Source organism: Trichosurus vulpecula, chromosome 7 (assembly GCF_011100635.1).
Source record: "Trichosurus vulpecula isolate mTriVul1 chromosome 7, mTriVul1.pri, whole genome shotgun sequence".
Taxonomy (NCBI): Eukaryota; Metazoa; Chordata; class Mammalia; order Diprotodontia; family Phalangeridae; genus Trichosurus; species Trichosurus vulpecula.
Window position 1 is genome coordinate 31481987 of NC_050579.1, and position 27528 is coordinate 31509514.

Here is a 27528-nt window from a genome sequence, read left to right on the forward strand (position 1 = left end):
TCCCTATTAACTACAGGATCAAATATAAAATCCACTGGCTTTTCACTTGGCCCCTTCCTTACTCTCCAGTCGTTCTACTCTTTACTTCTACCTTCTAAGTACTCTGAGATCTTCTAACAATGGCATCCTTGTAGGTTTGCAGGTTCCTTGCATACAAAACCACTCCAGGCATCTTCTCTACCTATGCCCCCATGACTGGGGTTCTCTCCTGCCTCATCTCCATCTCTACCCTCCACTGTTTTCAAGTCTCAGTGAAAGTCTTATCACCTTTTTGAGAGAAGCTTTCCTCCTGGTCCTGCCTTCGTTTTGAGATTGCCTTCTTTTTATCCTGCCTATAGTTTGTACGTAACTGCTTGCATGCTGTCTCACCATTAGACTCTTTTCTCTCCAGACTATACTTGGGTCTTCCACCACTATGCCTCAGAAACCTCTTCATCCTGGAAGTTCACCCCAGCTCTGGAATTCACATACTTCTTCTCACCTCCTCTGACTGCAGGGATCCTACCTTAACTTTTATTTAAGAAGGATGCTCAAACCAGTCAAGTCTTCATTCCTCTCCAGGCTGCACTATGGACTTTCTCTACCAAGACCCCTAGTAGGGTGCCACTCCTCTTTTCAACTTGTATTTACATTTCTTCCCAGTACTTGGCCGTGAGCCTGGCACATAGTTAAGTACTTAATAAATGCTTGCTGACTGCCTGAGACTAAGCTCTCTAAGAGCAGGGACTTTTCTGCCTTTACTATATATCCCCAGCCATTGGCACAACAGATTAATAAATGCTTGATTTGTTTTGTAACTGGATCACACATTACATGGAAAGGAGTCAAGTTAGCTAAAGGTTAGGTTGTGAAGGACTTTACATTCCAATTTGATCTTGGAATTAATAAGGAGTCACTGTACTGAATGTATGTGCATGGATTTGTGTGTGGGAGGGGGTGGATTGTAGTGGTGACAGGGACTTGTCTGCTGTTGTTCAGTCATTTCAGTCATGTCCGACTCTTTGTGATTCATTTGGTGTTTTCTTGGCAAAGATACAGGAGTGGTGTGCCATTTCTTTCTCCAGCTCATTTGACAAATGAGAAAAATGAGGCAAACAGGGTGAAGTGACTTGCCCAGGGTCACCCAGCTAGTAAGTGTTCAAGGTTGAATTTGAACTCAGATCTTCCTGACTCTAGGCCCAGCACTCTATGCACTGTGCCACCTAACCACTCTGACAATGATGTGTATTTTAAACACTAACTTCGGTGGGTAAATGAAGGATATATTGAAGCAGAGAGACCAAGCAAAAGACCATTGCAATGATCCAGGTGCATGAGGTAATGAGGGCCCATACTAGAATGGTAATAGCTGTATGAGTAGAGATAAGAGGATGTGTGAGAGATACTCTGAAGGTAGAAAAGACAAGATTTGACAAAAGAGTAGCTATGTATTCATGTCAGGATGGTGACTCTTTGTCAGTAACAGGGAAGTTGGGAAGAGGAGAGGGTTTAAGGTGAAAGATAATGAGTTCGGTTATAGACATGTTTTAGTTTGTCTTTTGGTAGTTCTATGTTCTCTAGTGAAATAAAAAGGAAAAAACTCCCCCAAACCAATGAGCCTTCTAATTGCTACTTTTTCTACCTACCATAGGTACATGACAAGCCAAGTCCAAATACTCACAAAAGCTTTTCAATGCTGATCATTCAATAAAAAGCATAAGCCCTCCCTAAAATCTTACCATTGGTGGCATACAAAAGAGCTGACACTAAGTGGAACAAATGAAAGAAAAATGATGACTTCTAAAACAACTCTTCCTAGAGACTACTTTACGAGATTTTTTTTTATCTATGGGACGCTGCTATAAGGAAGGAAATGTCTAAATGAATTCTCTATTTTTTAAAAAAATCCACACCAATGACCTCATTTGATTAAGTACCATTTCCTTTTTCCTTTCATTTATATCAAAAGCAAAACACTATTTTAATTCACCACTATGTTGTCACTTGAAAAATTAATATTTTAAGTATTCAGATGCCTACTACAAATGAAGATGATCAAATCAGAAAAATAAGTGGTGGAGATGTTACAAGTTATTCTCAGGGAAAGATACCTTATTAACTACTAAACTCAAAAAAAGGCATAACCGTTTTAAATTTCACTTTACCAAAAGAGAATCTGTCTTATACAGACAGTATCCTATTATGATAAGATACTGTTTCAAAAGGCCAAATGAAAAGTTTTTTCTTCTTTGTGAATTACATTATCTTTTCCCAAACAGAATCTAGTATGTGCCCCCTGCCCAAGGTGTGAAGAAATAATATTAACAAAAAACATTAATTTTTAAAAGGCAATCAGAGTTCTCAAGTAAAGTCCACCAATTCCCAACATGAAATTACCTTAACAGCTTTTGAAACTTCTAAACAATCCCAGTGTGGCTTAATATGCCAAATTCAGATGAAAGTAGCTGATGTTTTGAAGGATTTGGAAAAATCTCTCATCTATTTATATAATTAAAAGTGACTATAGCTCAAATGTTAAGCTTACCCCAAAATGATATTTTTATAAAACTTAATTATAAATAATTTATATTTTTATTAAAAATCATATTAAAGATGCAAAATTGGATCAGCTAATCATTCTAACAGTGAGCAAAAAAATTCTTTCATTTACTTATAAAAGATAACTAATCATTTTTGGCAAAGGGGGCAACTTTCAACAACAATTTTTTAGCGGAAATTTCCCTCTCTATCCACATTTGTAAAGAACCAACATCCAAAGGACTTAGTATTTAAATCTATTCACTATACACCAATGGCTGTATCCCAATTTATTCCTATTGAACCCATAAAACACCTGGGTTCAATTAAAGAAGTTATTCCAAAAATATTAGCCCTAAGTTAACAATCTTCTTCCTTCAACTCCAATCATGATAAAACAGAAACTAAGCTAACCTTTACTACTTTCAATAAATCTATGGGTGTCAAAACAGCATCCCTATTTTTACAATTATACTAATTATATAATGATCATCAGTGCTACTGGCAGAAGAAAGATAATGCCAATGCTTTAAGTACACGCTGAAATTTTACAAACTGAATCAACACTTTCATCAACAAGCCTTTTTGATGTTGGGTTAAATGGGTTTTTAATTGGCTCAATTCTAAAACATTAAGCAGAAAGTACCCAACATTACTAACACCACAGCAATTTCCAATATCAAAATGTATAGTTTTATCAGTAGATGACAGAGCATTGGATTTTAAACCATTTCTGACATTAGCTGTGTGATCAAGGTCAAGTTAACTTCACTTGTAAAATTAAAATACTGAGTTGTAGTACCAATCTCACAGGGTTGATGTAAGTCTTAAATGACTAGCAAACCTACAAACACTACATAAATATAAGTTATTATTATTACTTATCCCCCCCTTCCTTCTTGTTAATTAAAAGTGACCAATTTCTTGGAGTTGGTAAATCAAAGACTTGAACATCCAGTGGTGTGCGATGATAATGAAAAAACATTTAAAAAAAAAAAAGAAACTTGAGGATATGAAACTACACCTTGTCACGAGAACCCAATCACTCTAGTTATCAGTCAGCATTTATTAAATACTTAGTAGTTGGCAGGCACAATATTAGGCTCTGGGGATACAAATTTTAAAAGTGGGGTAGTTTTAAAAAAATCACTTTATCTCATATATCTCAAGAAGCTCACACCCTAAAAAGCCTACTACTTAAGTAATACCTGCTTTCACCTTCCAAAATGGCCAAAACCAGTTGTGACACCCTTTCTGGTTAGTGCCAATTAGGCAAAATAAACACAACTACTACAACCAAATAATTGTGATGGTATTAAAAGACCTCCAGTCACAAATAGTTAATCGGACTTTTATGCTAACATAAATGCCTTGTTTAAAAAAATCCCAGAAACAGAAGAGAGTGACTACTAATTGAAATAGCTAGGCAAAAAGGATAAAGAAGTTTAGATTTCATGATCAAAGCAAATTGAAGTCACCACAGAGCCTTAAGTTTGATCACGATGTTACTGGAAGACTACTTGGGGGGAAGGGGTGTGTAGAACCATTCTTTACACATCAAGACAGTTGTGAGGAAAAAAAAAAGTGTTTTGTAAAATGTAAGTTAGCCAGCTATGAAAAGCAGGGGACAAGTAGAACAAGGATAGTTGGAAGGCCATCCTAGAATGAGGTAAGGTGGTTTCAGAGTAGAGTGGAAGACAACTAAATTTACATACAGCCATATCCTATTTATGCACAAAGTGCTATTACTTCATTGTCTAGGACAGGGCTGTCTAACCTCAGGTTTTTATTGAAACAATAGATAATATATTATGATTTGCCATTTTAGTGAGAGCTCTGTGGTAGCTTGGCTTCATTTACTAAAGCATTTATGCAAATTTCTATGCTTGTGGGCAGGCCACATAAATCACATCAGGCCGCATTTTGGACAGCCCTGGTCGAGGATATGATTCCCTTTGGACCCTGGTCCTAAGAGTACAGTTTCTTGTCCTAATACCCACTGGTAGTTGCTGGAATGCTTTGCCTAACCAACCAGAAACCACACATAGTTGTCACAATGGTCATTCAACTGAGCAAATTTCTACAGTTTGCTATTGTCCATACCAATGCTTTTTTTGATTGGGGCAGATAACTGAGAACGGACTAAGGAGCTCAATTATTAAAGTTAACTATCAAGCACCCTGAGAGTATACAGTCTACAGGGTACAAAATGGCTTAAGATAGTCCCTGTCTATAGGATACCAGGCACAGAAAGTAATTAATGAAAACAAGAAGATTATATATCAAGAGTGCTAAATTGTATAGAACAGTATGAAACATTACCATTAGAAAACAAGACCAAATGAAAAATGTACAAAAGGAGAGTCTGATCAATGTGGTCTGGTGGTGTTGAGAAAGGATTCAGAGAAGGATAGAATAAAAGATACTGAACACCTTAGCCACAGATGTGGGAGTATCCAAAATAAATATGGAATATGGAAACCTCTTTGACTAGAGTAGAAGGTTTATATTAGTGAGAAACAGGATTGTGATATGCAGAATGGGGTTAGATTACCAACAGCTCTGGATACTAGGCACGCATTTATGGTTTATAACAGGCAACCCCAGAAGGCTCTTCAACAGATTACTAATAAAATGAAGATTAATCTGGTAGCAGTGTACAAGATGAATTCACTGGGAGGTCGACTATAGACCAAACTGTTAAAAGGTAAGGAGGGGAAAACTATAGTAATCCAGACCTTAAGGGGATAATAACTTGGACAACAGTAACGGCAAAGGGACAATTATACAAGATATAGCAAAAGTTGAATCAAAAGGGCTTGATGACTACATACACAATAGGAACAAAGATGAGGGGGGATTCAAAGATGCTTTGAGCCTAGAAAAAGAATAATATGATTCTATGTTCCATTAACAGCGGGGGATGGGGAGGGAGAAGGAATTTAGGAAGTGGGGCTAACTAGTTTTAGAGGGAAAATTTTGAATTCAATTTTAGACTGTCAAGTTCAAAGTGAAAATGTCCTACAGGAGTGCAAATGCAGGACTAGAATCTGGCTAAAGTGAAGACTAGTGATAATGATTCAAGTGTCATCAAAATAAAGGTTCAAGGCATGAAGAAAGGTATTTCCGGAGTGAAATAAAATGAGCAGATACCTAAGGATAGAGCCTCGGAGGACACAATACAGAAGAAGAATCAGCAGAATAGATAAATAACAACTCAAGGAAACAAGAGAGAGAATATAGTTAGAGAGTATAGCATGGAAGCCTACACAAAGGCAGTGTCAAATACCTGAGGGATCAAAATGAGAACTGAAAAAAAAAAAAGGCCTTTGATATCTGGTCTTGTTCATTTATTTAAATGCCCACTTACACAATGATCAAAGTTAAACACAATTTATCAAAAAGGAAAGGGGTCCCTTTCCCTTGAAATAAGTCTCCAGTAACAGAAAATTTATTAGATGCCTACCATACGTCAGGCACCGTGTTTATCTCTGCAGATGGCAAAGAAAGAAAGAAAAAGTCCCTGTCCTCAAGAATTCATATCCTAATGGAGGAAACCAGAAAATTGCCAGTGAGCTTTCAAGTGGAATTCTGTACCATAGTGAAAGGAGTATTAAAACTTTAAGTTAGAAGCTAAATGTTAGTACTAGTACTATAAAGTATGTACTACTATCTTTTGGTTTTATATCACCTTCATTTTAAACATACCCTTCCTCTCCCTAGAGGGGTATATTCCTAAAAACAAAATAGTAGTAGGGGGAAGAAAATTTCACAACCAAACACACCAATCAAGTCTGATAGTAAATGTTACTGCTCCACACCCAGTCCCCTTCACATGCTTGTTAACTGACCGCAAAGAGGAGAAAGCATTTTCTCCTCTATTCTCTTAAGCCAGGGCTGTCTAACCTTAGGTTTTTATTGAAAAAATAGGCAATATATTTTGATTTGCCATTTTAGTGAGAGCTCTGCAGTGGCTCAGCTTCGTTTACTAAAGCATTTGTGTAAATTTCTATGCCTATAGGTGCACTGTGGGGCACATTTTGGACAGCCCTGTCTTAACCCAAAGTTGACCATTATAATTATACAGCTGTTATGCTCCAGGTCAGAGAGGTCTGACCAGGCTGGTCCCATATGTCCCCCACGTCCCACCCTGTTTGAAACTAAACCATAACAAGACACTCATAATCTAACAGTTACCAAAATGAGATACAGCAGGTGAAAGACAATTAGAGGAGGGAAGGGATGTCCACCTAGGATAAACGCCTTGACTGAGCTGAGCACATAGCTTTCTGGAGTAGGTACTGGTCATATTGCTGGGTGGTGGCCAGAAACTTAAGGAAGGAGCTAAAGCTTGTGTCCAGGCCCTTCTTGTATTAAGGTGACCAGGAAGCTAAATCAATGGCCTGAGTCTTGGTCCCTTTTGTCAATTAAATCTCAAGAACAGTTTTTAAGAAAAATTAATCTAATCTGCAAAAAGTAGAGTCTTAGAATTGTGCTCCCACCACAACAGCCTTTTTTTCCTTCTCCTTTCCATGGTAATGCTCTTTCACTTGGCATCAGTTCACATAAATCTTCCTGCTCTTCTCTTATGATTAATAATTAAATTACTATTCTTCTTACTATTCATCTTTTTTTTTATGTTGCAATAACATTCCAACTACAATCATGTACCAAAGTTTGTTCAGCCATTCCACAACTGATGGGCACCTACTTTGTTTCTAGTTTTTTGCTACTTAAAAACGCTGGTATAAAATACTTTAGTGTATATGAAACCTTTCTATCTTTGACCTCCTAAGGGTACAGGCCTAGCAGTGGAATTGCTGGGTAAATGGACATGGAGTTTAGTTAACTTTCTTAATATAAATCTAAACTGCTTTGTAGAATGGTTTAACCAATTAACAATCCCACTAATAGTGTTTTTGTATGCCTAAGCCTCCACACCCCCAACAATGACTATTACCAATCTTTTGTCGTTTTTCTAGCTCCAACACTCCCTGGCTGTGTGATCACGAACAAACAATCTCTCTGTCTGTTTTCTCATCTGTAAAATAGGGAAACAGAGTTATTATGGAGAAAGTGCTCTGCAAAACCTTAAAGTGTAATACAAAGGACGATTACTAGATTGATGATGATGGCAGCCAATCTCTCAGTAAGTGTGGCTGCAAAGGGAAGGAGAGAAAGAGGATGCTTACAATGAATTATGAGCCCCTTGAAGGTAGAATCATGGTTTGCACACCTCTGCATCACACATATCAACTCAAAGCATTTTGCACATAGGAGGTACAAGATATTAAATGAATGAGTATCAGGGAAGATGTGGGAGATGAAATCGTTAGTTTTGCTAGTAATATTTCCTCTGCTTTCTGGAATATAAGCTGTATGCAGGGAAATCTGCCAAATCAGTAAACCAGTAAGGAGAACAGGCTTGATTTAATCAATCAATAAACATTAAGTGCCTATGTGCCAGGCACTGTATAGGCACTGGGGATACAGAAAGAATCAAAAGACAAGTCCTGCCCTCAAGAAGCTTACAATTGAATGGGAAGACAACATGCAAACAAACTATATACAAAGAAGTTATATAATAAAAGATAAATGGGAAATAATTAACAGAGAGAACGCTCTAGAAGGAGATCATTCCAGGCATGGAGGTCAGCTTGAAAAAATACCCAGAGGTAGGAGATGGAGTGACTGAAGGTAACAGGAGAATCCAGAATCTGGAAAGAAAATGAGCTTGCTTTTCTAGTGACCAAAGGGTCTTAAGTAAATTGCTCAACTTTGACTAGATAGTAGAAATCAGAGACTAGGCAAAGAAGAAAAAAAGGAAGGAACTAGAAAAGACTGAAAAAAGCCTTAAGCCAAAAAATCCTGAGTAACACACCATATTTCCCCACGTATATATGACACACCCCTTTTCAAAAAACTTGGGGTCTAAAAACTGGGTGTGTCTTATACAGTAGCTGTAGATTTTTTTTTAAACTTGCATTTCCTGCTTTTTCGAGCTTATTGTCTTTGCACTCATTGATTTGCATTTGTCACCGGTATATTAGGTTATGTTTTGCCCCGTTCCGCCCAGAAATGATTTTCGTACAGCGCTGAATTCAAGTTAAAAGGGATTTCCGAATGGAAATCATGCTGCTGAACATAAGTTTGGTGGTCCTCCAATTGAGAAAAACAATCCCAGACTAGCTACGGAAAGAAGAAACTCTACTGAAAACACCATGGCAGAAGGCCATGAGAGGCAAGTCAGCAAAATGGCCTGATTTAGAGAGGGAACTGAAGATATGAATTGAAGAGTAAAGGGCAATTGGAATTCCTGTGTTCACAAAGATGGTTCAGCATGAGGCAAGAAGAACTGCTGATGAAAAAGAAGTTACCGATTTCAAAGGACACAACTGGTGCTTCAGGTTCATGAAACGGAATGGACTAAGCATGCGTACACACACCAGACTTGCCCAAAAAATGCCTGAAAGCTATGAGCAGATGAATAAAACTTGAGTTCAATAACTTTATGTAATACATTTTTTTTTCAAATTTCGGGCCCCAAAATTAAAGAGTGTTTTATACATGGGGAAATATGGTATATCTGTTAACTATCTTTGTTACCACTCCCACATCCCCTCATACTTGTTCAATATTAACTGCTTATGTTCTTCCTGCTCTGGACACTTTAAAGCTAACCAAAAGAAAGGATTAAGTCCAGGATTTAGTCTCTGGAGAAGAAATTTCCCCTTATTCTCCCTCCCCCCAACCTCCCACCTGAAAATTACTCCAATAAGCAGTGACAGAACCTAGCCAGGGGGCCTTTTGCTTGGTGGCTTGGTATGGGCTCCATTGTGTCACACAGTACCACCAGTCCCACTATAAAACTACAAAGATTACTCTAAAGCAATTGGCTCCAAGTAAAATTATGGCCCCTTTTGTGGGGCGCTGGCTTGATTTCAACAAATATAGATGTGGGGAAGATGGGTAACATCCTATCCTCTTCCCCAACAATAGCCTATCTTTAAGACCCTGCCCTCTCTTATGGCTTTACCCAGCTTGGGCCCCCCTAGGGCAGTCAACACCTATGGCAACCCTGATATCCACAAGCATGAATACAAAATTTCCTTGAAGTGCCCCCGTTCTACCCCCCAATCCTCCAGTATCCCCATACTTGACTTCCTGGTCATCTGTTCCTGGCCATTGTATAGGCATAATGAAAGGGTTGCAATTATACTATCTTTCTACCCAAACCTACCCACACATCTTCAGAACTTCCTTCCCCTTTTCTGTGAAGGATACTACCATTGTTCCAGTCTTCTAGGTTCTCAATTTGCTCACTATCCTTCTTGACTCTTCAATTAGCTGAAACTGCTCTCTTCAACATTACCAATAATCTCTTTAACTGCCAAATCGGCTGGCCTTTTCCTCACTCAATCTTCCTTTCTTGACTTCTTTGCAGCATTTAATACTATTTACCATTTCCCTCCAGATTGTCATGACATTGGCCTCTCAGTACTCCTCCTAGTCAGTCAACAAGCATGTATCTGTTAGGTGCACACTGTAGGCTAGGCACTGTGCAAAAAACAGTCCCTGACCTTAAGGAGCTCATATGTGAATGGCCAAAAATTGTGGATACAAGATACATATGGTGTAAATGGCAGATTATTCTCAAAGGGAAGACACTAGCAGTAGCTGGGGGACTTAAGACAAATGAAACCCTTAGAGAATAATGCAAGCACAGCATATAACTAAATGGCCTAGTATATAAAAAAGAAACCAAAAACCTTACCTATTTTCAGTACCACAGAATAAGTAATATTACAGTGGTGTGCAAATTAAATGTAGATAGTCTTAGTTTTCCAGCCAGCTGGGATTAACCTGTTAAGAACCCTTTTTTAAGCTTGGTAATTGTTCTAAACTGTATTACATTTTAAAAGGGGATACTAAATATAATTTTGATGACCAAAATATTACTTCTCAACAACTGTGTTGAATTATACAATTCTATAACTGTTTCCACTCAAGTCCTCCTCCAATGTCTCATCAACTGAAGTGTCTGGGTGCATAAGACAACATCAATTAAGCGCTAGCACTGGTAAGTTCTACACAGCTAGAAAGGGTTCTGGCAACTGATCGGGCAATTCTGAAAGAGCATGGTCTTAAAAAGTTAGAGAGAGGCTGTGACCTGGGTTGGTGGAGGAAGTATTCACACTGATTAAATTATAGATCTTGACTCACGTTGAAGTGATAGCTTCAAAGCTTACTGGTCCCTATACTAAATGCTCCCAGACTATTGTGCCTTTTAGTCTTCAGAATATACCGTATCTCTTCAGCTATCAGTTCAGACTAGTACCATTTATGTCTACTTAGAGCAGTCTCCTCCCCTTCCTAATTTGTCACTTCTACACTGCAGTGGGCTTATAAATAAGATAAACCAAGTTGTTTGTTTTTTTTTTAGAACTGAAGTAAAGTACAAATAAAGAGATGACTGTGGCTCTCTCTCATATGAATAATGTATAAAAGCTTTAGTGAATGGGCTTTAGAACACCTATTTTGGCTTTTCCAAAGCCTTTTTGGTTTACTTCTTGATTCTTGGTTATGCTCTGTAGAGGTGGCCTATTACTATAGTTGCCAGGGGCTAATCAGTTTCTACTCACTTCTACTCCCTTCTCAAGCTTCAACTTTTGTGTATTTAACCACTCATTAAAACTTCTCCAAGTGTGGAGAGAGGCTAGAAGAGGAAACAGTTCTATACAGTTACATATCAGCAACTCAAAATAGTTGGACAGGAAGCTGAAATCACTGGCTCTACATGTAACAATAAGACTATCATTTCAAGAGTATTTCTAAGAATAAAATCTATTCTTTCCCTTCTGAAGTCTATAACAAAATACTTCTACTTTGAAGGTGGAAAGTTCTGTTTCAGGGCTTGCTAGAATAGAAGGATACAGAAACAACTTTCATATGGTATAATCTATCATAAAAACTGATAGCTGAGAAGAAAGAAAAACCTTACAACTCTTATCTTTCCATCTCTCTCCATATTATCCCCACAAACCCAAATAGTTTTCTAGAAGATACTGCTATCATCAGGTATAACTATAGTTAAGAGCCAATGCAGAAACTTTAACAAGACCTTCCAAAAAAAAAAAAGACTCAGTTCTTGATGCTAAAAGCATTAATAAACCAAACACATTATGATTTACAAGTGTCTACATGTAATTCACTGAAAATAAAGTAAATGTTACATAATGATTACATTTAAAGTCTCTCAATTCAAATATTTACAATATTCAAGGCTGACATGTTTTATCTAGCTTGGCTTGCTTTATTTTATAGCAAAAAACTGAGCTTCTGTCATTTATTGCAGCTAAAGCTGGCTCTTAGAAAATTTTAGAAAGTATCTGTGAATTAAAATTGAATATAACTTATGCCAATATGCCACACGAGTCTAAACTTTCTGTTAATATGAGGACGTAATTAGCCTTTTAATTTTACATTTTCTAGCCATAAGAGAGATACATATTTCAAAAAAAAAAAAAAAGAGCTTATAGTCACAATTCCTGTGTTCAGAAGCACAATTCTAACACAATACTACAAACTACCATGGATATCTCTTTTTTAAAAATATATTTTTATAAAGGATACCTTTCAATATTTCTAAAAATTCAAACAAATCTTTTAGGAAAGATTTTTTACACTCCATTTCAACTGTTAATTCAATGTAAAAATTCAATTTCCAACCAAAAGATAGATGCTCTCATTAAAAATTGGTCTCTTCCAGGACAACAATCTAGAAAATAACAATCATGAAAGACTTGGATCTCTGTTCAACACAATGACCAATCACAGTTCCAGGACTCGTGACGAACCATGCTATCCACCTCCAGATAGAGATCTCAGCAACTGATTCAGAGTACAAACTGAAGATTTTTTTTGAACTGGCTAATAGGGGAATTTACTTTTCTTGACTATATATTTGTAATGAGTTTTGTCTGTAGTTTTCTCAACAAGTGGGGAAGGGGGAGGTGTAAGGGAGAGAATTCAGAACTGAAAATAAAATAAAACTGAATTCAACAAATCTGCATACTTTATGTCAAGGACAGCCAAGTTGCTTTCTAACCAAAAGTATATAAAGCCTCTTTTATATGCCTAAGTGTTGTATGTTTAATAACCTACATGATCTTAAAAGGTTCCCCTCTTCTTACTAAATCAGCTAAATGTTCTGCATTAGAATCACTTGGTAATGCGTTGTAGTACAGGCAAAAAATGCCACCTTTATGCTAAGTATACCAAGAATTCACAAGATGAATAAAGTATAATTTGATTTGAAATCAGAAGTCTTTTCCTAAATTTATTAAAGGATGGGCATAATATATTATATCTATTAATAAAAATTTAAAACCCACATTCCTGAAAAGAAAAATTAATGGAATTAAACTAAATAAAAGACCTTAACTAAAACTTTGGATAACAACTCCTTCAGCCTATATCTTGAATGCCCCTTAATTTACAGGAGCCACAATATATGTAAAAATAAAAACAGCAGTAATAAAGCAAATATACCATCTGTTCCAATGACCAAAGAAGAAAGTGTTTAACAGTGTTCCTATTCTGAAATAAATGATACTCTATTCAAATCTGCCCAGTTAATAGGAAGCTCTTAAAAAGAAATCACCTATTATAACTGTTAAACTGAGATTACATTTTAAAATGCTGTATATACACAATAACTTATTTAACTAATAAAAAATAAAATGCACACTGCGCATGGGAAGTAAATTACTAAACACTATGGCATAGGAAATAAGATAATAAGCTTATGTTGTCAGGTAAGAGAAAACAAGTCATAAGGTTCAAATACAGTTTAAACAGTCATTAAAGACATATGTTTCCTATAAAGACAAAAATGGCTTTTGGAATGCAATGCTTGTTAGCATTTACATAGCTTGTTGATCTGCTGATTTTAAAATAAATGGTGAAAACCTACGTAGGTAACCAAACAACTTTCTCTCTAGGACAAAACTGTTTTCACAAAACCAGAGTTTTTCTGAGAAAACTTTGTCTAAGACATTTGGAATGCAGACCATATAAAGTAATTTTTAAATGAACACATACCTACTGGAAAAAGGCTTCAATATTTTAAAAAGATGGCATTATTTGGATCAGGGATAATTAACCTCTTTTGTGAGTTGCGGCCCCCTTCATCCTTTGGCAGTTCAGTGAGAATTATTTTTTTAGAGACGTGAAACACATAAGATTAAAAATAAAACCAAATATATTGAAAGACTATTAAAATTTTTTTTTTAAGTTCTGACATCAAGATACCTTGATCTAAAAAGAATGAATTCACATTTATCCAGGTAATATAGTGTTTGGGCTAACATTTAATGATATTTAACATAAATGAATGACCAATTTGAATGCAATAAAATATGCTTATCACTAAAATTTTATTGAAGTTCATTTAACAATTCTTAAAAGATTTTAAGGCACTTTTGTGTTGGTAAACAAACTGGGCTCTTAACATTCAGCTCAACCAAGTGCCTTTGAAGAGTTTGGCCTTTGTTTCCTTGATTAGATTTGGGAGTCCTTGGTGACCCCCTTGCCTCAGGGGAGGGCTTAGTTTACACATGAGTTTGAGTGACATGTTTGGGATATCAGAGGCTTTTAGACCATGTGGGTTTAAGTCACCTCTTTGTGCCGATTCTAGGTCGCATGGATGAGTCGCATGTGTGACTGACTCACCCTTTACCCTGAAAAAGATATAAAAACAGGGGCTGGCTTTCTCTATTTCGGAGCTCTTACCCACAGCCATGGTGGCACTCGTGACTCTGAGCCAGCCCTTGTTATGAGCCCCCCAGGCTGAACCTAGACGTTGGTAACTATGAATTGTATTTGGTCTGTCTGTGGATGTTTCTAATTTGTTTGTATTTGCTTCGAAGTTCAGGGTGCTGGCTTTTTCCCCTGAACTAAGTGAATGGTACTTGTATGCTGAACTAAAGTAAGCTTGTCAACCCCTTAACAGTTGCTTTCCTTACTAATGCAGATCAAGAGAACCTGGGCTTTTGCAGCGTGATGGTAGCATGCTTGTTGCTGGGCTTGTGTTGGTCTTTCACTCCCACAACAGCTGCTAGTCAAATTGTTGAAACAACTTTAGAATCTCTGAAGTCTATCTTAGGGTTGTCATAAACACTAATCCTCACTGCAGATACTGTAGAGTATCAAAACAATTATTATTTGAACTTTGTAGTCATTTATATATGGTGCAAAAGAGTTTTCTGTATAACATTTGTATTTAAAGACAAACTGTCTTCATCTACTAGAATGTAAAACAATGAGAGCTTACAGCCTATAAATAATAACTGAGATGTTTGTTTTCCCCTAAATCTCAGACCCACATCTTAGACTTTATTATGTTCCAACGGATGTGTGATCTCATTGATGTAGGTATTCAGGGCCTCCAAGGGTTCCGACAGCAATCCATGTATCCCATGTGCTGTATGAATGTCAATATTCTCCACAGGTCCTTCATAGCTTCTTCATCTAATATACTAGAGTAAGCTTTTCTCAAGAGCCTTTTCTCTTTTTCAGGTATACCAGTGCCAGGACTTGAGCTATCCTATCCCTGTCACCCTCATCTTCACTAAAGGAGCCCATGTACTGCTTTCCTTATTCATCTTCTTAATGAAATCCCTTCATAAAGCCCTACTCCAGAGAACACAAAGTAAGCCTGGACACTTGAAAGTCAGGCCAAGAGAGGATAAACTCCCATAAGGTTCTACCATGCTGTGAAGTCTCCAGGTAAGACTCCAGGAGGTACTTAAAAGACAAACCCAGATAAAAACAGAGAGGTATTTATCACCAATAATTTGGCCACTAGGTGAAGAATTCTTTGGTCAATACAACCTATTAGACATCTGAAGACTGCCAAAAGTACTTGGAAATATACACAAAATGATAAAAGAGTCAGCACGAAATAAAATATGGAAACTTTCACTGATACCAAATTGAGTAAAGGACAAGGTAGTCAAGATGTAAGCCATTAAAGCAGAAGTCCAAGACACTTGAGTCTTTCCCGGATAAAGGAAGACTATCCACATGAATGTGTTAAATGTTAGATGACATTTTAAAAAATAAAATCTTGAGTTTCTACACAGCCAAGAATTTAAAGTAAAGCAAATGTCTCTGCATAAAATTCAATAACATACTATAAAAATTTAGTCAATTTATGATTAAGTATATCTACAAAACTAAAACCTCTTAATTTTACTTTTCAAAATTATGAATTCTAGTTATTTAAAAGAAAGTTTAATTTGTAGCTATCAGGCAGGCACACTGGTTAGTACCACTGTAGAATAATGTATGCAGCAACTCTTCCACTGATCTCAATCTATATGAATCTTGTTCATGTCTTTTCATTAATCCTCCACAGAATAACCACCCAATATGCTGAAGGTCTTTCCATTTCACCCTTTTGATATATCTGGGTTATACCAGTGTGTACTATTCATTCATATTGTGCTTTTCTGATCATTTATCTATCTGCTGTATCTTTTATGCCACTTCCTGAACATTATGCTGTAGGCAACTCTTACCAACCATCTGAGCTGTTCATTGCCCTAGAGGTTATTTGCAATCTGGATTCTTCAGAGATTATGCTGTTTCATCATTCACTGCTGTGAAGCACTACCAGAATATGAGTGTTAAAGAGATGAGCTTTCACAGCAACGAGCACAATTTAGAGTGATCTCGTCCTTACCTATCCAACATTAATCCTAGGCCAATAATGCACCATTGCTTCTGCACACAGCACTAGACAACCATATTGATGAACCGCTAGCAACAATCCGTTGCCCCGCCCCCCCCCCAATGTCTCCCTTTACGTTCTTGGTTAGGATGGTTACATATAACTTTCCCACATGGCCATGGAATTTACCAAGGCAGTTTTACTGTTCCAGGGCTCAAAGCAAATTAGGTCAATGCCATCTATACCAATAGGAACAATTGGAAAAACTCTTTTATGGATAAGGAATCTTTCTTTTGTGGACTTTATGGCAAGTACCCAAGGTGAATAGATGTCTCTCCCTGTTTACGTATTTCATCAGTCTATATAACCAAACATCAATTTTGGCAGGCAAAGTCGATTTCTTGGCCTTTCAAAGTGGTTTCTGTATATAAATGATACATTTCAATGTGATTTCTTCAAAGATTCTCTCTGATCTTTCTTCTTCAAACTATTCTAACTTCAACCAAAAAAGCCTTTTTTGGCGGGGGGGGAGAAATCAGGAAAATTTTTATATGCTTCCAGCAATACCTTTAGAATCTTTTCACAAATTTATATCTTTGGAATAATAGTAGACACTATGATTTTAAACAAATGTCTTAAGGAAGACTCTTAAATACCTGAATTTAGCATTGGTACACATATGCATAAGAGACCTTCATCTCTACCAAGAGCTGTCGAATTCTAATTCTTGATCAGTTTCAGACACATGAAGTGGAAAAAAGATTCACTTCATTAAAAAATGAAGTAGTATTTTTAAGTGGCCAACTTCTACATCAAATAACAAGAATTCATGTCATCAATCCAACTACAAATAAGAGTAATTCCCTTATTGTGAATAGAAAGTCTCCAAAAAATAGATTTAATAGTTTGCTAAAATGTCTAATTAATACTTTGCTAAATAAGTATTATTGTTTTCCTCCAAAATATACTAACTACTTAAGTCCGTGGTCCTGATGAATATCAGGCCACTGGACTCAGATGAAGGAAAAAGTGAGGCTGGTGACCTTGCATGGCCCTCCCTCACTCAAATCAAAGTCAACTGCAAGTCATGTCATCATTTTCCTGATGTCATGCTTTGAAAACGAAGGAGGAACATACCAACTAACTACTTATAACACTTTCTCTTATTCAGCTTCGATTGTGAGATAAAAGCAAAGACAAAAATCAAAAATGTGGGACAATTTTAACCAAGACAAAACCTGAAAGTTTTACTATACCACCTCAGTCTTAAGAATGTACTAATGTAGTCAACAACAGGTTAAGTTTCAATAAAGATAGCAAAAATGTACTAAATCTATTCAGAACAATTAACCCTGCTTTTCATCCAATTACAGGATTTTTCTCAGTTTTCTCATTTAAATATTTATTAAGATGATCCAAAAAACTCCTACTCTGATGCTTTCATCATGACATGGAGCCCAAAGTCTGACATATCCTAACATAATCTGAAAAGGTGCCTGACGACACACCTGCAGGGCCACAATGTGAGCAAGCTTAGCTAAGTTTGAAAAGCTTCATCCCACCAAAGGGTTGGCAACCAAGGGACAATTTTTTTTTTAGACAGAGGACCTTATAAAAAGCCTACTAAGGAACAGAGAAGTTGGCAAGAAACATTTGTGGAAGAAATATCCACATATCAATGAAACCATCAATCTATACAATGCAAAACTGGTAGCCAAAAATGTCAATCCTTAATTCAATTCAACAAATATTTATTAAGCCCCTAAGGCAAGCTTGCCTAAGTCAAGGCACAGAAAAGGAAGGGAGAAAAGACAACAGTTTTTGCCCACAAAGAGCTTACATTTCACTGAGATAACAGTACATAATCAACTGAGGCTGGACAGCACTAACAACTAGGAGGATGAGAAAACGTTTCCCATAGTAGAGGTAAGCCTAAGAGGTAAAGATGAGGAGGGAGTGCATTCCAGGCACAGCGTGCAAGCCTATGTAAACAAAGGCTCAAAGGCAAGAAATGTCATGTCAGGGGAACATCTAAGTTTCACTGGAATGCAAAGTGGGTTAGAAGTGTAAAATCAGTTTGTGAAAATAATTCGAGGTGGGATGGAGTCAAGATTGTGGAGATTTAAAAAAAGGAAGTTTCGTTTTATTCTTAAAGCAACAGGTGATGGAATATTACTGTGCTTTAAGAAATGAAGCTGGTTGATTTTAGAAAAACATGGGAAGACTTGCATGAAGTAATGAAAAATGAAGTGAGCACAACCAAGAGAACTCTGTATACAGTAACCGCAATATTCTTCGAAGAATAATTGTACATAACCAAGTTATTCAGAGTGTTGTAAATATTCAAATTAACTACAAAGGACCTATGAAGAAAGATCCTATCTACTTACAGAGAAAGAACTGATAAATATATGTATGTATAGTATGGTTTTACAAATATTTATAATAAATCTGTCAAATGGTGGCTTTCTCTAGTGCAGGATCAGGAGGGAGGGAGGCAGTTTAGAAACTAAAATATAACCAAAAAAAATTAGATTAAAAAAAAAAAAAGAGAACCTCTGAAACTTTTTGAAGAGACCTAATCAGACCTGTGCTTTAGGAATATCAATTTGGGAGCTCTGTGGATGAGACACTGAAGTAGGGAAGAGACTAAAGGCAAGCAACTGCAGCAGTCTAGGCAAGAGCTGATGAAAGGCTTAACTAACTAGGACCCTGGCTATGTGAGCAAAAAGAAGGGGATAGACATAAGAAAGGTTCAGGAAATAGAACTGTCATGACTTGGCAATTGCTGAGATTCAGAAGATAAGAGAAAGGGAGAAGAATCAGAGATGACCCCAGACTACAAGGTAGTACAGACTGGAAGCTAAAAAGATAACTGAGGGCTGGACTACTGATTTAGGAGTGATCTCCAAAGGTAGAGTAATGGAACTCATGGGAGCTGCTGAAGTCACCAAGGGAGTAGAGAAGAGGGCCCAGGACAGAATCTTGGGGTACACGCATGATGCTAAGTTGGAGCATGGAAAATGATCCATTAAAGGAGACTAGGAATGGAGAGAACCAGAAGAGAAAAATAGTGTCACGAAAACCCAAGGAGGGAGTAGTCAAGAGTATTAAATTTGGCAGAAGATGAGGACCGAGAAAAAACTACTGGGTTTAGCAATTAAGAAGTGAGTAGTCTTCAAGTAGTTTCAGTAGTAAGGCTGGAAAGCTAGAATGTAAGGGATTGAGAAGCGATAACCGTATTCCATGGATAATTTGCTCAGCTGGGTCAGTATTTCTTATAACAAATTTCTTATAACATTTCACCCATACTTGTGATCTTGTTCCCTGTGGCACAACTTCTCCAGGGGAAACATACCCTCCCATTACTTGCAACGTTACTAAAATGCACTGAAAGTTGACTAACATAAAGAACTCTAAAATAAGAATGGGTAATTTTTCTTTTATCCTGTTTCATTTAATAAGTATTGGTTGATGACCTTCTGCTGACCTCTGCTCAGCACTGTAAGGGATTCAAAACTTCCTGCCCTTAAGCAACTTTATTATAAACAAAAAATATGTAACAAATAAGACAGCATATGAATAGTAAGAGGAGTGATACAGTTAAGTGTTATGGGTTGGGGTGGAGGGGCGAAGTGATCAACGAAAACTGTAGAAATTAAGTAAGGCTTCATTAAAGGGGTGAGATTTAAGCTAGCTAGACATAGGAAGATAGCCTAGGTACCAGAGAACATGAAACCAAAGGTTCCTTCCAGCTGTCAACCTATATGATGCAATTTTGAATAAAAAGAAAAAGAATGTGCTGGACCATACACACAAAAGCATTTTAAAGTGGCTCAGGAGCTAAGTAATACACTGTTGACTTAGGGCCTGTTAAATTTATTCCTTTCTCCCCTACTAACCTGCCATATGACCTTGGTAGAGGCTTCCCTGTATATATGTATATATTAATAACCCATCTCAAAGAGTGCTTGGGAGAACAAATGACAATAAAAGTACTTTGAAACATAAGGTGCTAAGGGAATGTATAATTGTAATAGTAACTTTAAGGGATTACACACCTCACTAAAAAGTGGCAGGTATTTTAGAGATACATAGATAATTCCAACCAGGTAGGACAAGCTTGTGCTAAAATCCAGCATCTTAAAAAAAAGAAAACTGTAAATCAAAATAATAGTTATTTGTGATGCCTTTATCCTAAGGTTGCAAAGGATTTCACAAATATTAATTAACTTCTAGGTGTGGATAGGAGAAGTAAATATTATACATTTGAAGAAGGTAAAAACTAAGGTTCAATTCAAGCAACTAGCTTAAGGGTCATACCAAAAGGGTAGTTCTGTAATCTTAACTTTCAACGAATGGAGTTCACCCTTTACTAAGCTTTTTCAAAAGACTGATAAAAATCTTTGCTTCTATTCAAACATATATGAAAACACACATTAAGCATAACTTAAGCACAACAACAACAAATTTCTTAGGTGAAGAAGACATAGTGTTGTAGCTAGTGAAGAAAAAGTAACTACCAGATTTTCTAATGAATTGTAGTCCTTCTAGAATATAGGGGAAAATGCTATACTCAGGCAATTAGAAAGATCTTTAGAACCAAGCAGACCCATGGTCATCGGTTTTCAGCCAAAGAACACCACCAAGTCCCACCGGCTGAGTCACTCCTTGGGAACCCAAGGAGAATAGTATCAAAAGGGAGTCTGACATCTAGGTTTTCCTTAGGTGACCTTCATCCAAATAGTGATTAGACTCTTATGATTCTATGATTAATATATCTGATCAAACCATAATCTGACTATATTTGTTATTGTTGAGTGGTTTTAGTCGTGTCCAAATCTTTATGACCCCACTTGGGGTTTTCTTGGCAAACATATTGGAATGGTTTGCCATTTCTTTCTCCAACTCATTTTACAGATGAGGAAACTGAGGCAAAAAGGTTTAAGTGACTTGTCCCAGGTCATACTTCTAGTAAGTATCTGAGGCAAGATTTGAACTCAGGTCTTCTTGACTCCAGGCTTGGTGGTCTATCCAGAGTGCCACCAATCTGACTATATAGTATATGTAGTAAAGTTTGGGTTTTTTTTTTCATTGCAGGTCAAGAAATTCTACCTTCCTGATGACAAACTCAGAAGAAAAAAAGCCATAAGGTAATTCAAGTTCTCTATTGTTTAGTACATCACTCTGAAGATTCATTCAGATGGAACATGGAATTTAAACCCTTTAATAAGAGAAAAAAAGAAAAGTGTGGTATTATTTTTCCCCCTGAAATTTCTCAAACTCTCTATCCTAGGGACATTTATCCAAAAATACATTACATATAACTACTAGACAGAGGAAGTTCTCAAACTTATGCTGAATTTTATTAACTAAAAAAGACTTCTAAAAATTGACCTCACAGAAGAATGTAATTTTTAAAAGTGGAAGGCACCTTAAGGCATATTTCACTAAGCCTCTTCATTTGACAAAAAAGGAAACAGACCCTTAGAAGTGAATCAAGTAGCCTGAAGTTCACTCTGGCATGGCCTTTCCATTAGGCCACCCCACACTTAAAAAAAAAAAAATCTACAAATCAAGACAAAGATCTTGCAAAGCTCAAATTCTTGTACATTAGAAACACCACATTTGATAACAAATAGGTATTTTACCCAAAAGCCAAAGCAACCTAAATCTCAAAATCAACCAAAAAAAAAAAACCTATCAAACAAGATCATTATTAGTATAGTGAACATTACCAATGTCTTAGCTGGGGGTGTGAAAGATTTTTAATATTATCTTGAATTCTTAACTTTATCCACACAATGTATTCTTTTAAGGAAATTCTACTTTCCTCTTGTCTTTTTTCTAATTACACCTACATAAACCGTGAAAAGAGAACTAAATTAGTGAATCACATACCACATAAATCAGTGGTGAAGAAAAATCAACTCTTAGAACTCAAATCTCAAACTCCTTTTAAGATTTCATTTTGCATAGTTCTTTGATTCAAAATATTTAAGTCACCTACCCCCCTTTTATGGTGGTACCTTTACAAAAAAACTGCCCTTCTGGGGGCAGCATAGAGAAAAGGTTAATGCTAACTAGCGTTTACAGCGACTATTTTATGCTTTATGTTGTGGTCTTAATGCTCATTGAGTAAAAATTTCACAAACAGATGTAGGTAAATGCCAGTTTATACTGAACTACACTAAAAAAAATTTTGTGGCATTCACCTTTGGATTTCAGCAATATGTCTGGCTATCATTTTTCTATATTTTTATTTCTAGAAAAGATACATTCACGGGCATCTGAATAAAACAATAAAAAAATTAAAACATCTAAATATAAAACATATAACCAAGCAGTAAGTGCCTGCTTTAGAAAAGTGACTGACTCTACAAAAATGATAGAAACCAAGAGCATCAGATTATTTAACAAAGTCCCTTTTGCTATTAGGTTTACTATGTAGAAATACAATTATTGCTGCAATTAATATTAAAACAGCCCAACAAAAAACAAGCAAGAGAAAAATGCAATGAAAGGGCAATCTAGCCATTTCCCAGCTTCCTTACTCCACCCAGTCTTCTCAAAGGTTGTACGCAGCATCCGCAAATATTATCCAGTTTTTTTCTTCCAAGGGGAGGGGGATTTAAAAATCGAGGGATGTACAGAAATTAGAACTCTGCTAATTCAAGCATGTATTTGAAGAATTTTTCAAAATAATCTTTTTTTATTTTACATCATGCTCAGCTTCAGGTCATTTTTAGCAGGCTACTTACTCTCCCCTCTTTGATACCCTAAACACAGAAGGATCCTTTTTTTTATAAATTAACCAACCCAAATACACATTCAATAACTGAGATTTACGTGTCCCCTATTTTGTGAAATGACAAGCTTTAATAATATCACCCATTAAGGTGATATATAATTAGCATGTTTCAGTCACAAAGATTGGGTAAAATAAAAGGTCAAAGAAAGCTCTCAATGCGGAATCAGCCTTATTTCATTCCCTACTGCAACCAAAAAGGGTTGTTCTCTTGATAAAGGATTTGACCTGCAACAACCAAGCCCTGCTGCAGTAGAAAAATTTTACCCAAACGCTACCACAGCAAAGGGAGAGGGATGACATTATTATTGGTATCAAAGGCCCAAGTACTGTCTCCTCCACCCTATCCTCAAAAGGAAATGCACAAAACAACCCCACCCCCAAACAAGAATATAATAAAAAAAAAACCTGCAGTAATTTTGCACTTAATCTTTACATCATTCTGATGGCAGAGATCTTTTATGTATATAAAAATCAAAATTACAAAAAATATCTTCATTCTCTCTTTATCACCTCTTTAAAATAAAGGGGAGGAGGAACTCTTGGTATTTACATCTCCCCTCCTTAAACAAGAAAACACAAACCAGGCCCTTCTCCCCCAAAACACAAATTTCTTACCCTACCAAGGATTCTAAGCTGGCTGCCCACCCCCCAATTCAAAAGGGAAATTTCCTACCCTCCTCGCAATGAGTTTCTTGCCAAGTCACTAAGCAATGACCGAGTACCTAATAAATAAAGCAAAGACACCTTCTGACGCCTCCACCCGCAGAAATGGACAACCACCTCTCCCAGATGGTCTTCGTGTTTCAGGGATGCTCTTCTAGTCCCTATAACAACTTGACCACCCGCCTTTTGGGCCATTTTCTCACCTGAGAGGGCAGGGGGGTCGTGGGGGGTCGGGCGGGGACTAATAACACAGAGATGCTTTATGTCCCCAAATGGGCAGGGTGGGAAAATGGCAGAGGACCCCGAACCCGAGGGCCACCACCATTTAAGCCCCCCCCACCCCAGCTTCAGGGAAGGAGCCCCATCAGGTAGAACAAGCACCTCGCCCAATCCGGTCGCAGGCTGCTGCTGGGGAACGCGGAGGGGGGGGGCTTTCGGATAACCCCTCCCGGCTGGGGGGGGGGGCGGGGAGGCCGGCTCTGCGCCCGTGGTGGAGGCCGTCTGGACAGGCCTGGAGCGCCGCGGCAGCGCGGGCCCAGGGGCTCCCTCGCTCCCCAGCCGCTCGGGTCGGGATGTCGGGGCGAACCCCTCCCCTCGGGGCCCCGGGGACTAGAAACCTGTTCCCCGAGCCTTCCTCCTCTTCCTCCTCCTCCCCTCGGTCTTCCTGCAAAGTCACTGGGGGGCATCTTTTCCTTCCCCGCTCTTCCCTCCACGGCGCGGGCGGGGCTACCCCCTCCGTGCCCCCCTCCCCCCTCCGCCGCCGGGCCCCGGCCCCGGGCCGCCCCCTCCCGCCCCTCCCGGGTCTCTCACCCAACGGCCGCCGCGGCCGCCATTTTGAGAGCGAGGAGAGAAGAAGGAGGAGGAGGCGGCGGGGGGAGGGGAGCGGGAGGGAGGGGGCAGGGAGGGAAGCTGGGGAGGAGGAGGTGGAGGAGGAGGAAGAAGAGGAGGAGGAGGAGGTGGAAGAGGAGGAGGGAGGGAACCGGCGCGGCCACATCGCCTGCGGAGCCCGAGCCCTAGCCCGGGCCGCAGCCTGCGCCGGCGCCGCCCGAGGAGGGGGAGGGGGAGGGGGGGAGAAAGAAACCAGCCCGAGGGCAGGCCCCGGCCGCCGCCTTACCCGAGAGCCCGTCGCCGTCGCCGCCGCCGCCTCGGTGTGGCCTCTTCCGTCCTTCACTCCCATCCACCGGCGGGGGAGGGGAGGAGGGGAGGGAGGAGGGAGGGGAAGGGAGGAGGGAGGGAGGGAGGAGGGAAGGGAGGGAGGGGAAGAGGGGAGCTGGCGCGCAGGGCCCCGGCCCGGGGCGGGCTGGCGGGCGCAGGGGGGAGGGGAGCGGGCGCGCGCGCGCGGCTCCTCAGCCGTTCGGGGGCTCGCGCCGCAGTCCGGCCGGCGCTCGCGGCCTTGGCTCCCGCTCGGGTCTGACTCTGTCGCTCGCGCGCGCTCCCCCCTCCTTTCGGCCTTGTGCCTTCCCTCGTTTCGTCCGTTCTTTTCGTCGGCCTGTTCGCTTTCTTTTCCCCTCCCACCTCCTCGGTTCTACTACCGCCGCTGCCCGCCGCCGCCACCCCCGCCCCGCCGCTCCGGCTCGGTCTGTCACAGGAGCTGCCCCAGCGCCCTGACGTCACCGCGCCGCCGCCGCCCCAGACCGGCCGAGGAGGGAGGGGGAGGAGGAGCCGACGGCGCATGCGTGGGGCCCGGGCCTGCAGGGAGCTGCCGTCACCCCGGCTCGACGCGCTTCCCGGGCTGCGCGTCACCGAATGGAAGCCGGCCCTCTGCGGCCCCTCCCAGTCCCGCCCTCAGCTCTCGGGCCCGGGAGCCTGGCCCGAGCCGCGGCAGCCGCAGCCTCGGGGCCCGGGGCCCGCAGAGGACCCCCTCCCCCACCTGGCCATCATCTTCACTGACCGTGACTGGCTCCCCCAGCTTGCAGCTCTGCAGAGCGCTTTACGTAATGGTCTCCTTAGAGCGGGGGATACCCCGCATAATACCCGACGTTGAGGGGGACGGGCAGCAGAGACCCGTCATCTCATTGGCAGAGGGTGCTCCCGGGGCGATGGGGGTGGGGGGGAGCTCTCTCCGCCAGGGCAGGTCAGCACCTGCGCCGACAGGTCACCCGTAGGCTTCGGGAGCCCGGGGGCGGGGGGCGGTGCACGCTGAGAGGAGCACTGGAACCCAGGGCCCTCCTGGCTGCAGGCGGCCCGTCTCAGCACTGGCCGTGCCGCCTCTTACTGACATTTAGACAGCGCCTTCGAGATTCCAAAGCTCTTCACGTTCGATTCCTTTTTCAGCTCCCAAAACCGAGAGGCCAGAGACATTGCAAATAATAAGGGCCTTGGTGATTGACCAAAGCTTTGTATGGTAAGGAGACAGACCAGTGATAACCAACATTTCTTCGGAGTTTCCCTTTAATCACTTCATCTGAGCTCCAGCAGAGAGAGATGCAGAGAGATGATCCAGACAGAGAAACTGAGGCAATACAGCCTACAGCTAAAATGTGGGATTTGAGGAAGAAAGTTTAAATCAAGCTGAGACTGAACTGGCTGTAGCTATGGCATCCCCTCCAGCGAGTTATCACTCAGAGCTCGAGGCCTGATTTCTGGGATGCCAGGGCTTCCCCCTTCTTAAGTTTTGTCTCCTGCCCTGGTTTGGCCCCTGTTTCTTTCTCCGTTTGAAAAAAAAGGAATGAAATCTATGGGCTTGGGAGGTTGGGGTGACCTTCTGGACTTAAAGCTGGAGGCTAAGGACCCGACTGTTAATGACTCTAATTTGCATGATGGGTTTGATTCAAGTTCCATAGCTCACATCTGAATTGTATGCAGTCATGAAGCCATGGGTTCAGGCCCAGAGAAAATGCTCCTTTCTTTTCCTGTCAGTGCTTTAATTTCTTCTGGCCTCTTTTCTGGTTTGAAACAGCATGAAAATGTTTTGCAAATCTTCAAATACCATAAAAGTGTGAGCAGTTGTCAGGTGAGTTGTTATATTACATCCTTTCATTTTGGTTGCTTTTGTGATGAAATATTGGTGACAGAGAGGTTCCTCTAGGATATCTGACTAACCTGTTCTAGGCAGCTTTTCCCTTAGTTGACAGTGAGGAAGTCATATTTGAGATTCAGAGTCTAGATACTGATAGACCATGCATCCACCTTGGCAAGATTGGGCGGGCAAATTCCCAGGAATAAAGGGTACTTCACTAAAAGTCTGACAGAGTCAGAAATTTCATCCCCAGTTGAAAGGATCCTTGGAAAGGTGGGTGAAATCTTCCTCCTTCAGGCTTGAATTTTGACATACTGTTCTATCAGTTCCCATTGAAATCCAGGAACATGTGAAAACAGCAGCTATTTTTTCTTCATGTGTTCAGTGCCTCACATATAGTAGATATTTAATAGCTCATTGGTGAATTTTAGTTTGTTGAATGGGATTAAAATTTAAGGTCCTAGTTAGTCCCTGAGTGTTTCTGTCCCTTCAGATATTCAAACGGAATACTGGATTATAAATTCCGCAAGGGCAAACCTCCTTTGGTTGATTTTTTTTTTTAAATCTTTGTACCAATTCCAGGGCCAGGCACATCTGGGTTGCCACGTAGTAGGTGCATGACAAGCAACAACTGCATCACTTGTTTGGACATTTCACCTCTCTGTAGCCAGAAAACTGTTCTTCCTTTGTTGTTGTTGTTGTTTTGAAGAGGACCAATGATATCACAGGGTAATGTCTTGACTTGCACATGAATTGGATTTGAGTGAGGCAGAGTTGTGCAAAGTCATCAGCCTCAGTCTCTTCCAGAGTCATCCAAGTCCAGTTCCAAGACAAAAGTCAGGA

The 27528-nt window shown here is 39.7% G+C and overlaps 1 protein-coding gene across 4 annotated transcripts in view; it reads right to left on the reverse strand.

Moving 5' to 3' along the window:
* PAFAH1B1 (platelet activating factor acetylhydrolase 1b regulatory subunit 1) overlaps window positions 1–25208 on the reverse strand; it is an 83256-nt gene extending 58048 nt beyond the window's left edge. The window contains exons 1-2 of one of the 4 annotated variants that reach the window (XM_036769236.1): window positions 24841–25208; window positions 7478–7558 (exon numbers count right to left, since the gene is read on the reverse strand). The gene's annotated coding sequence lies outside the window, so the exon portion shown is untranslated. Of the gene's footprint in view, window positions 1–7477; window positions 7559–24536; window positions 24774–24840 lie in introns of those variants that run through there. The other 3 variants (XM_036769238.1, XM_036769235.1, XM_036769237.1) reach the window with 3 other exon arrangements.
* Window positions 25209–27528: the final 2320 nt, after the last annotated feature.